The sequence below is a fragment of the Falco rusticolus genome, chromosome 2 (genome assembly GCF_015220075.1).
Source record: "Falco rusticolus isolate bFalRus1 chromosome 2, bFalRus1.pri, whole genome shotgun sequence".
Lineage (NCBI taxonomy): Eukaryota > Metazoa > Chordata > Aves > Falconiformes > Falconidae > Falco > Falco rusticolus.
Window position 1 is genome coordinate 75,574,214 of NC_051188.1, and position 13,129 is coordinate 75,587,342.

The following is a 13,129-nucleotide window of genomic DNA, read 5'->3' on the forward strand; positions in this document are numbered from 1 at the left end:
CAGACACATTATGCTGTGTCACTAGTTGGCCGTTCCTACTAACCCCAGTTGGACTTTGTTAATATTTCATTTTCTAGCTTTCCCCTCTGCAAAACTATTAGCATTAGAAATGCATTTTAGAATTTGGCCTTCAAAAATCATGGCACCGAGTGGTACTGGCTGCCTACCAGGCTATGTGTGTGAGATTATTTTTTTTTATCCTGTTTGGAATTTGGTAAATTTATAAGATCTACCCACACCCTTTCTCTGCAGGAGTCATTTAATTTCTTTGTGAGCTTTGCTGCTAAACTGTGCATAATTTGGAGTTTTCATTCTTCTTAGCCTGCTTTTGAAGTTGCTTTGTGATTTTTGAAAAGATGTCAATTTTCCTTTTGTTGTTTTCTCTTGGCCACTTAATCCTTTCCCATTCTAATTGTTATTCTTACTGGTCTCCTCAAACTTTTCTGTTGTTTGAAATGTCTGTCATCTAAAACTTGCCTTTGTTCTTCCAACAATGATTTCGGGAGCCTCCCTGCTGAGCTGCATTCCAAATGTGTGTGTGTGGCTGTGGATGGGGGGATTTTGGCCTTCCTTGCTCTTTGACGCCTCTCTTTCCTATATCTGGGCTATCAGCAAATACAAGCAGCTCAGAGAAAACATGACAGTTCTGCTTCCTTTGACACTGATTGTCAGACAGCACAGAATCACAAAAAGCTGAATGTTACTTTCAAATCCCGTTGCCATTGTGTTAGACTGTACCATGGTGCATTTATCAGATCTGTGTAATGCAGCAGTTATGGGCTGACGAGTCTGACTGCACCTTAGTTCAGACAATCCTGTTAGAAAATTAATTTCTTTTTAAGTCTCTTGAGCCTCCCAGCTGCTGCTTACCAGCTCTGTAAACATTTAAGAGCTATGTACTTATCCTTGCTATGAAGTGGAAGCAAACCAAAATTATGAATCATTCCTTCAAAAATAGTTTAGAATAGGATGGTATACCTGAAGGTATCCCTGGAGGTATACACTGATCAGAGGGGAAGTCCAGATATTTGTTGTGGACTAAATGTTTTCATTTTGGTTCAGAGAATTTCACCTCGAAAGACCTTGGGCCCTAGCAACCATCTTCAAAGAAGATGTAGGAGTCATAGTTGTATTGACTTCTGAGAAACTTGGGATCTTAATGTCCAGATTTCACAGCTCTTTGGGTGCCGAGTGTTAGATGCAGCTGTGTAACACCAATATTTGCTACCTAAGCTTAAAATGCAGATCCTCAGCTTTCAGTGGGTACCAACTCCATGGCCTGGAGAAATGCAATTAAAAAGACCTATTGGATGAAAATGGGATGTGGGCACTTCCTTTCTTGGCAGATGTTTTTTACTTTTTTTTTCTCCAGATGGATGGATGTAAGTGCCAAATATGAGGAGAGGATTTGGGGCTGTTGACTTCTGCAGGGAGAGAGAGGTCTCATTGCTGCCCTCTGTAAAGTGCTGGGTTTCTAGGGGTGGGAGGGATTTAAGGAACCTGCTAGTATTTGGAACTCCACTGTTGGCTGGGTTAGGCAGCTCCTTGCTCATTGAATTTGTTCCTGTGGATATCAAAGCAGCTCTTTCCTGAAGGCCTTTGTGTTTGCACAAAAATCATGGCTTCTATTCAGTGACTTAGCATCTCAGCACTCAGCATCACAGTATGGAAGTCCCCTCTGGGGATCTGACCCTGAAATGTGTGTGCCCTGTTACATTTACACATCTTTTATCCTGGGTGGAAATGGCTTAGCAACCTGAGTCACTGAGGTGCTCTGAAAAATGTGTTCATTTAGGAGAATTTGCCCCTTGCTGAACTTCAGGTCACCAGACATGGTGGAACTGTGACAAGTCTGGTCTTCTCATCAGTGACTGTGTTGTGTCCTGGTGCAAACTGGTTTAGTTTAAGTATTTGTGCCTGCAGAGCTCACTTAAAATTATCAGCTATTATCAAGGAGAGGGCAAAAATGTAAGGAAATGGTCTTTGTGTACCATTTCATAACAGCACAGTTCGTCACTAGCTCAAGAGACACTGTCAAGTTAAAAAAGTTTCATATAGGGAAAACAGTTGCTCCTCACCTGAAATTGGTGTTCTTGATCAATGCTAGTATTCTTGATCAGTGCTAAATGTTTTCTCTTTCACTAACACAGTGAAGACTTGGACCTGAAAACTTTACTCATCAGTTTTTCAAGTTATTACAGCACAAAGCTGTAGCATGAATAGACCCATAAGTCATACTCTGTTTTGCTAACTATTGTCAGACAAAGACTACTCAATGGCCTCTGTGGGTCTCTTGGAAGCCTTAAAGATCGAGGCAGCCTCTTTGCCACTTCCATTCTGTTTCTGTAAAGCCTCACCTCTTGGCTCCCTTGTGGTCTCAAGCCAGTGCTGAGAATTGGCTTTGAGTTTGCTGAAGATGCTAGTGTCTTGAACTGGCCAGTTTCCTGGCTGGCTGCTGGCCTAAGGCAACACTTGCTGGTCTCAGAGAGGTTTGCAGGACCAAAAATACTGGCCTGATGGCCGGATGGCACACACATTTTCAATTTCCATCCAAAATGTTTTATTTCCTGAGAAAGCAAGCTTGGAATTGAAAATGAGGCTTTGTAAATGTATGCCTTTTGACCAAACCACCTTGGACAAGACAAATCCCAACCTTAAAGGAATGCTGCAAAACATCAAACATTTCATTCATGGTCTGTCTAAATATGGCTGTATGTAACTGTGCTAGGTATTACAGAAGCAATCTTCACTCCTCCACCAAGGGAAATTAGCAATCCTGGGACAAGTCCAGTGTTGCCAGGGTATGCAGGTGAAGGGCTGGGCTTGCAGCAACTGAAATTGTATAGTTGAAGGTCACATCTTACCATCCTGACTGTCTCAGCTGGCCCGTTGTAAGTCTACAGTGTCAGTTTAGCCTTACCCCAGCACCCCACCCTTTCCACAGCTGAGGATAGATAGCAGATAAACCAAGATCCACTCCATCCTACCTGCCAGAGAAAGGTCTCCTTCTCCGCAAGTATGCCAATTTTCTAATGAATCTCCCAGCCCTGATATGGGCAACAGTCTGTATTCATTTCCAGGCGAGAGGCAACTGTCTTCCCTATATGAAACTTTTTAAACTTGACAGTGTCTCTCAAGCTAGTGACAAACTGCTTTTATGAAAACTAACCAGTAATTTTTCAGTGATGCTGGTTTGACTGGAGGTGGTTTGCCCAGAACATATTGCTGGGAATCAGTACGCTGCTGTAGTTCAGTACTTGGTCTTTGTCAGATATGATCTTTACTTCAGTAAATTCATTAGCCTTGCAGTGCTGCAGTAACAGAAAGACTCCCTTTTGACAATTAGGACCGCAAGGGAGGGTTTGGAAAGATGATTGCTCCCTCCTGGGAAGAGATGAAAGACTACAGTGGTAAAGAGAAGAGATTTTTCATTATAGATCTTAAGATTAAACCTGAGGGACTGCTTGTGCTGGAAGTCTGCCTTATGTTTTGTATCAATAAGTAAATTTCAAATGCTTGGCTTCTAGTCATGTTTTTAGGTAATGGTTCTCATGTTTAGCTCACTCTGATTTCTTGGAGGTGGATTAGTACGTAATTAAATATGTGAAAGTGTAACAAAAAACATGATTCTATCAAAGCAAATTAATTGCTAGGTCTGGTTTTGAACTTAGTAGAATCACTGCAAACAATGAATTTGCTACATCTTCCTTAAGTACTTTCATACTGCCCTGTCTATTTACATTATAATCCTTGGCATTTACTGCAAGCAAACGTAAAAGCAATAATTTTCTTGTGCAAATAAAAAACAGAGGGGGAGACCTGTTTCTTATTAAGTGTATATTAACACTTCTGTGTCACCTGGTGGAAACTAGTTGATGTAAACTACTTAAGCCCCTATTAGACTACTAGAGATGTATAAAGAGGCCTTTCTGGAAATGAAAACCAGGTCATATAACTTCTGTTGCATCTATAAACAGAGTTTTTCTTAAATGGCAAAGAAACCATTAGTGTCTAATAGCGCATCATCAAATATTTGCTTTTGTGCTAAGGAGTTCATGTGGAGGTGGAGATTTAGGAGAAATCTGAGCCAGAGGTGGTTTTGGTCTATGGTTCCATGGGCAGCTCCATCTTCTAGGATACATAAACCAGCACTTTTCAAGAGTGCTAAATGGAAAGGCAACACTGCTGCTTTGCAGAACGGGGCAGGGGGAAGTTTCTGCTAAATACATGTTTAAATGTGAGAAAAGCTGAAACCTCAAGTAATGCTGTGAAGGGTCTTTATGGTAAGAGGCTGCTTTGAAGGTCCATCTGTTCCCTACACGCTTTCCCTGTAGTCAGCCTCAGTCTATCCTTCTAGGATTGCTACATCTTCTGGAGAAGCTGAAGAGCAGATGGAACAGGACAGAAAAGAGGGTCTGTCTACCCAAAAGCTATTTCTCCTCTGTTCCTGTGGCTGCTGGAATTATGTATGTACTTCTGTATGATTTTTAGGTGTGAGGTGTTTCTATTATGTTCATGCAGTTCTTTGGATTTGTTTTAATTTCCTTTTTGGTTGTTTCAGTTATTTTAAATTTTGTTTACAACGTGAGCCCTGTAACAGACCTGTTTAATCCTCTGCACCTTGTCCATCACTGCTGTGACCAAGAAGCTGCCCACCTTGGTTGCTGCTGCTGTTTGACAGTTCTTGGCATGCCTGGCTTCCCCAGCGGAGCAGCAGCCCAACTATTTACACTGTGGTTGTGTCTACAGTAGCATACTTGAGGAAATCTCCCATCATTTGACTGCTGGCAGGGACAGTAACAGTGGGAGAACTAACACTGGCAAGGCATTGGAGCTTTTAACCATCAAACTGGCTAATCCTCTGGGCATTCTTTGTGCCTCTCTAAGTAAAAATGAGGGCAAACAATCCAATCCAATCCAATCCTATCCTGAATGCGGCTTTACTTTTCTCAACTTGTTTGCTGGGTTCACTTCACTGGTTCAATGCACACTAGTGTATAAGCCTTAGTGAGTTCTCAAGGTTTCCTCTTGCTTCATGCAAACAGAGATTTGCTGCTGAATTGTGAGAGAGAAGAATCAGGCTTTAATACTGAATTATCAGCCATTTATAAGGACAGAAACCAATTCTATTGATTATTTCCCCTTTGGCATAGCCTTGCTAAAAGCGCACCCAGTTAACCTGGTTTTCAGAGCTGTGATGTGTCCTCCAGCATGGAAAGAACAGTGCTGCAGTGGTAGTTTTTTCTGTTTGCAGTCAGAGGCTTTTGTTTTTCTGGTCTCTGAAATACAGGCTCAGGGAGTGAAGAGCTGGGAGCATGGCATCACAAGAAAGAGGTTCAGTCATCAAGTCATTCTTACTCAAGATGCTAAGTCACAGCTTTTCTGTTTGTCTGATGTTTCTGGCTTGATGATATTTTCAATAGTTTAAAGATTTCGAAATCAGCTTCCTTTGCAGTAATATCTGAAAGCAATTCTAAAAGCTCCTTGAGTGGCAATAAGAGTTCTTAATCTCCAGATGTCTTACTTCCAGTTAACCTGGGTCAGTTCAGAGTTTTTCTCAAATGGCAAAGAAACCATTAGTGCATCACCAAATATTCACTTTCGTGCTAAGGAGTTCATGTGGAGATGGAAATTTAGGAGAGGTCTGAGCGAGAGTATTGATGGTTTTGGTCTATGCTGATCTGCAGGGACAGAGAGGCACCTTTGGGTGAGCACTCACCAGTCTGCTCCTTTAGACCCCTCTGAACTGCTTGTGTCAATCTGAGCAGTATCCAGCACTGTTTCCTCTGTGGGATGTCTTTTTGTACCAGTCCAGCTAGCCTTGCTGTCTAGCTGTACCTAGGCTCTTCATCCTCATTCTCCCTAGGTCCTACACCTATCTAGACACCCACTTTCCGAGGGGTCCATCTGTGCTGTTCCTCCTTCCTGCTTCTTTTCAGAAGATCTTCCTGGACAGCCATTTGCTGAGCCTATTCCTGTGATCTACCTTCAACAGAGTGTCTGCAGAAAAGTCAGGCAAATTGAAAAAATAACCTGCCTAAGCACAGATTTCATCAGGCAGCCTACCTCCTGGAAGTGTGATGTCTGCGGTCAAAGTCCTCTGTATCAGATTTTCTTCTCAGTTTCTATCATACCAGATAACTTTATAATGATACTGTGCATTTTGGAGGCCTTTCAGGCTTTCTAACTTGCCCTAAAATACATTTCAAGAAGTTTCTTCCATTTGACACCAGCCTGCTGGCCGTGGTGGAGTATTTCTTTCCCTGTGTTTTCTAGCCCTCAGGTTGCTTAATTCAACTATTGTTTCATTATGAGTGAAACTCTTTAGGCTATCTCAGATATGGCTGATGACCTTGGTCATCCCACCTGAGGAGCTCTGATCTTCAATAGTCACTGAGCAACCTGAATAGTTTTCCTCCCTGGTTTTGTCTCTGCTATTCAGATCCCTGCCTTTCACTGACAGTGTCGGGGTGGCTTGCTTCTTGGCTATACAAGCCCCACACCATATCCTTCAGAGAGCTGAGAGCAAGGGAAGCCCTGGTGCACCTCACAGGTGGGAAGCAGAGGGCTCCACACCAGACCCAGTGCTCTGCTGTGGGACTGGGCTGTACCTGAACCAATTCTTTTATTTATTTATCCCCTGAGAGGCCAACCCACATGGTGGGAGAAACGAGTCCAGTACCTGGTAGCTAGTATGCTCATGTGGGAGGGAGAGGTCTGAATCTCACCAGAAAAGGGAACTGGTCGTGGATCCCCTGAATGCTCCATCAGTTACTCTTGCTGGCTGGGATGGCGGTGGGACCCCATGCAAGACAGGAATGGCTTGGCCCTGCTCTTTCTGAAAGAAAATGCTGAGGTGCTTCAAGACAGGGGAGGGTTCAGAGGGTGAAGTGGCACGGAGACAAATATTTCATACAGCCAGAATCAGGCAGCTGAGCCTTGCGGTGGATGTAGGGCCTGTATGTATGTTCTTGGCACTGCCTTGGGCAGCTGAAGTATCTGTTGTCCATTGAATCACCTCTTGCGGATCCCTTTGTATGGGCAGATCCCTAGACAGCCTATAATGTACTTGGGTGCCTAGCTCAGTTCTGGGAATCCTGCTGTACAGGTCAGCACCCAGACATAAAGCAGCTGCAGTGCTGACTGCTGTATGTCCTGGTACCTTTGTAGGTAGGCATCACATTGTTAACCTCATTTAGACAAGCACAAGGCTCTCATTGACTTCTGATTGATTTGTGGGCCTTCAGGATACTTTAGCATGTTATACATCCACAGCCCTGATTACATCATAACTGGGTGGACATGTGATAGTATCCAATATAAAAAAATGAAAATGCATCTGCCATAGAGGGAAATACAAAGCGCATTTTCTGCAACACCCCCAAGCCTGTGTGCTGGCATTAACAGATAGTGAAGACCAGCTCTGATGTACTTTCTTCTCTTCTGTGTTACTGATTAATCCAGATCTAAACTGGCCTTTCTGTCTGTGGTAGTCATAGTCCATGTGAAATACAGCAGAACATAGAATGATGGGACTAACATAAGTCTAAAGAATATCTTTAACGAAGTAGCTATTCAGTTTTCATTATTCCAGAACTGAAGTTAGAATTGCTAAACTTTGCTTCTTTATATGCATGTGATGTTCTCACGGGCTACAAAAACATCTCTATTCAGACTGAAAGGATCTTTACTGATGAAAATGATGTGAATTATCCTAATTTGGTTGCTCTTCTTGACAATAATTTTTTTTTTTTTCACTAATGTGTTGGTTGCTAATTCCTATTGCAAAGCAGTTATTCTACCTTCATAATACTCTCCAAACATTAGCTGGTTTGTCTATTAATAAAATGAATGTGTATTTTTTTAGAGAAGACTCCATCCATTCAGCTGATCAGTCTGTCTTGAGAAAGTATGTCTCAAAGTGACAGGATAAATCTATGATTGTCCTTTTCTGAGGCCTTAGAGGAGATTCAGCATCTTAGACATGTAATTGACCACCAGATGAGCTAGCCTGCAACTGTAAGCCAAATCAGCATTGTAGACATGAAAACTGGTGGTTTCCAAGTACAGCAAATGCAAAGGTGTTTGTGCCTATGTTTGCATTTTCTAGTGTAACAGCTACAGCATCCTGCAGTGTGTGTTCTCAGCAAAACTACTTGTATGGTCCGAGTTTGCTGCTGTTTAGGTATGCTGCCAAATCAAAGCATGGACGACTTTTTCTCCTGTCCAGTCTAGATATTTATACAGCACCATTGCCTGCAGTAGGAATCTCTTTAGAGTGTATTTTCACTTGAATTTTTAACTTGAAATGGCTTTTTAAATGAAGACTGTAATGTTAGCCAAAATGGAAATTTCCTTGGTAAATATATCTGGTTTAATTACATTTTCATGTCTTCCATTAGGAAAACTGAGAGCTAAAAAATCTTCCTGTGCCTGGCAACCTAAACTTAAACAAACTGGCTAGTTGTCATCTGACTGGTTGAATTTTTGGGGTTATATTTTTTGATTGTAGAAAACTCGAAAACAGTTTGTGGAGGGCTTTCAGATTTGTGGTGGAAGTTTGAAAAATTCTGTGGATGACTGTAAATGAATTAAAATATTTGTATTTAGCAGGTATGTTTTTTACAGAAAAAAGACCTGAACTTCCAAATGTGTTCTGAGAGTGATCACTTACTTTGTTCTATTGAAACACATTAGTTCATACTTGCACTAATTTTGGGTATCTAATTCAGGAGGCTGGCTCCTAGGCTGTCTGTGTAATCCAGAGAGAAAACCTGCTACACAGCATGATTCTGGACATGTAAATCAGGCTCTTGCTCTCAATTTCCTCTTGGAGCAACCTCTCTCTGTCCCTTAACCATATGGTATGCCCAGGGAGAGAAGCTTCAAAGTTTGATGCTTTAAGATACCCTATATTGGTATCACCCTCTGACTGAAACTGGATTAGATAAAGAATATAATTAAGACATTTTCTGGGACCATGGTGGTATGTGAGAATAGCTGCATGTATTTGTTAATGTAAGTGGGTTGGATAAAAGGTTGCACCTTGTGTGTGTTTTTCTGTGTATGAGAGCAAGAGAAGGAAAGATTGCGTGAATAGCTAAATGAGGTTTCCAAAAATATTCCCTCCCCAGGAATGTGTGTCTGCTGGCTGTCTTTCTCTACCCATCGTCTTGAATTCTCTGTCATTTCTGGCATTTTTGTGTCTTACAAAGCATCCTCCTCCCACAGCATCATCATTCCTCCCTTAACCTCTCTTCCTTGCGTCTTAGGGCTGCATGCTTCTCATGGCATAGTCAGAATATCTCCTTCATGCTTTCATAATGTCTTTCTCCACTACCCTTCAAGCCCTCTTTCTCTAGTTTCCAGCTCCTCTACTGCAGAAAAAAAAGCTGTATAAGGACCTAGAAGACTGCCTGTCTTCTAACTCAGCTGATTGCCTGGCTATGGTCTGTTGCTGAGGGTAACCTGAGCCAATGCAAAGTGAGGAGGAACACAGACACCACTCAGCTGGTGTGGATGATAAAGAAGGTACTTTGCTATAGAAAGTCAAAATGGCTCCATAACACTGAAGGGGAAAAAAATCATAGAAACAGTGAGATGAACAGCATCTTGAGAGGTCTTTTAGTCTCCTCCCTGTCCTGCACCAGGGAATGTAGAAATCATCATATTAGCTTTACTCCCCTTTCTGCTTTCCTTCAGTAAGTAAAGGAACTGTTCAACCCAAGTCTCCTGGGTGGTGGCTAGGTCTAGGGCTGAAATCCCAGTCCCTGTAGTCTGCAGAACTGGAGCCTGGCTCCTGAGGAGCTCTCCTTTAATATTACCTCTGCTGTGTTTTCAGTTAAAAACCTGAGTGTTTCCGTGAGGTCAGAGTAAGAGAACTGTGGAGTTCCAACAGCACCTCTCAGCAAGTTTGGCTTCAGCTTCATGTCATGGAGCAGACAGTCCGCTCATGCCCGTGCCATGGCAAGGTTTGCAAGGGGCCTCGTGCTTCATTCTCTCCTATTTGAGAAGGCCCACCAGACAGACACATGGTTAGGCCTTGACCACACCATCTTTGTTGAAGAGAATGTAAGTCAGCATCCAGTGGCCAAACACCACTTTGTACCGTAATGTCCCTGAATCCACTAGGTCTGTCAACTTTTCTAAGGAGGGAATTGTATTAGTTTGGCACAATTTGTTCTTGACAGGCCCATTGTTAACTGTTTGTTATCAGGCTTCTAGGTACTTGGAAAATGGTTGTTTTATTTAATAAGAGTTTCTGTTTTTCAGGCATCTTTGTTTTGCTGACAGGTTTGTAATTCCCCCATCCTTTTTAAAGAGAATTACTATGTCCTCTATCTACCAGACGTTCAAGGTGATCACTCAAGGCTCTTGGATTACTGTAGCTAGCTCCTTATCATGCGAGGGAGGATTTCCTCAGACCCTGATGGTTTGAACATCCATAAGCTATTGAAATATTTTTAACCTGTGTTTTCTACTCTGTGGCCTATCTTGCTATTTCCTTGTTAATACTAAGTCATAGTAAACCCTTTTTTTTTTTTTTTGTGAATACAGAAACAAGTATGTTGTGGGCTCTTCTCTGTGGGCTCTTCTCCATTCCTGCATAGAAAAGCATTTTTACTCTTCTAATTTATTTCTTATTGCCATTATATCCCTTGTCACTTGACATTCATTTTTATTCCTATGTGTTTTATCTGTTCCACCTCACTCATCCTTCGTTACGTGCTTTTGCTTTCATTATTTGCACAAGCTCTTTTTGATATTCTTGTCACTGAGGAACTCAACATTGCAGACTCAGAGGTTGCATCAAGACCTTTCTTTTGAATCTTGTGGTTTACCACTGCACATTCCTTATAGTATCCTTCACTAGCTCACACTATCCCCAGTTATCTTCCTAGAAGACTCTACCAGCCACATGCTTAGCTGGTGAAGTCTGATCTCCTGAGATCTATTATTCCTTTTCTGCTGCTCTCATGGTTCCTTTCTCTTATAATACTGAACTCTGTCACTTAATTCAAATTATCTCTCTTTTTATCACTTGCCAATAAATTGGAATTGCACAAAAGGCACAGTCAAGCCTTAGCATCTTCCTCTACCTAAGATAAAACTTGGTGTGTTGCAGGCATTTGTCCCACTGAACTTTTTGTCCAAGAGATGCCCGTGTACCACCAGACTTTCTCTTTGGATTCTCCTGCTATTTGCTCAAGAAAATACTAATTTCCATTTTTAAGTGGTCATTCTAACATGATATTGGTGCCATTTTTTTCATCTCTATTTTTAACCTGATGTTCAACAAAGCCATCTTTTCCCTTGTTTGAGACTCATAGATTTCTCTGCTAGAGGGCAGATGAACCTCGCTGTTTATTCCTGCCTTTCCTTCCTTTAGTGATGCTGTAGTCCAGAAGTTCTTCCTACCAGTAAGATGTGTACACGTTAGGGTTTTAAGAGATGATCACTACACTGGGTAGTCTAAATCCTGCTCTACATCATGTCCCCGAGCTCTCCATTGACCCCACTGGAGTTGCACAGGCACAGCTGAAACTGATGTTTGGACAAATTAATCTCTGAAATACCCTCCCCCAACAATAATACAAGGATAACTGAACTATTCCACCAAATTTTCTGCAATATAGGATGTTTTATACCAGCCCTATGCTACCCTATGCTACTTCTCATTTAGTAAGCAGATTCCTGATTTGGGGGAAAATGGTTTCTTTTGCTTCTGGTTAAATAAGTTCTCGGATACTTAAAAATGAAATCTGACTCCTAATTGAAAAGGTTCATTTCCACTGTGAATTTGCCAGTTTGCTGTGCAGAATTGCACGTGATTGCCAGGATCTGCCACTGCTGTGGATAGTGAGGGTAGGGGTGAAAGTCACTGAAGTATTTAATTTGAGGATAATAGTCTTGCAAATGAGTGTCATAGGCCTTGAAAAAGGCAACGGGAGCTCAGTCTACTCCACTAGGTTGTCTTCATCACAAACTACCTCTTGCTCAGGGTTATAGATCTGGGCCAATTATACTGCCTAATTAAGAAATCAGGTGATTTTCTTGTCTTTTTCTCTGTTAAACAATTAGAGCAAGAGCATGAATATGCCTCAGACCATGTCTGGGTAGGTGCTTTGTCATATCTCTGTTTCTGTGGGATGATTTTTAGACCTCTTTTCCATTCATACATGGTAGTAAACAATGTTGCTTTTAAAATATACTTTTATTGTGCCAATTCTGGGGCAGATTTATGGGCGCTCAGGGACTCTTTCACTCCTTTTTCATTCTCTCTATTTGTTCCCCAGTATTCCAGATTCTTTGAGTCAGGGTGAGAGAATATACCACCTTCTGTTCTGCATTGAGGCTGTATTTAAGTCCTGCTCTTCACAGTCACCTCAGGAACACTTCAAGCAAAGTATCCCTCATCTTGGGATTACACTTGCTGCATTTACTGTATGCTTTTTCTATTAGCTACAACTACTGTATAATACTGGCATAAGAATTAAGCAAATTCATAGCTCTGCTGTCCCAAACAGGTCATTGATGTCTTTCTTCTGGACTGCACCACCAGGCCAAATAAGCTCTGTGCTGCTGACCCTCTTCCCTATTTGAATCAGGGATAAGGAACAGGGAGGTGAGGAAGGGGTTTGGTGGCAGCATTTTTACAGCCCAGGGAAAGACTGTTTGGGCATAGAGGTGCTTCCAGAGTGGTAGGAAACCTTAGAGCCTTCACAACTTTCTCTTTGTGGGAGATGTGAAGAGAGGCCTTCCCAGGTGTGTGAAATCTAAGGATTGTGGATGGATCCACCTGGGAAGGAAAGAGAAATGTGGACAAATGGCAGCATTCTCTATTGCAACATGCAGATATATTCTATCTACCTGAAGGCTGTTTGGTAACTGCAGATGTGAAAAAGAAACCTCAAGGCTACAGATGACCCCTGCTCTGTGTGAAAGCTAAGATGAAAGAAAAATGTGGAATAAGAAGGCCAGAACTCCCAAGTCATGAGCTCAGAGAGAGGACACACTTAGCTCTGTGTCCTACTTCAGAGCTTCCACATGTAGTCTAACTTGATACTTATTGTTCCCTCCAAGTAGTGCCTAATGTGCTCCGAATGGAAACTTCAAGTCTTAACACTTA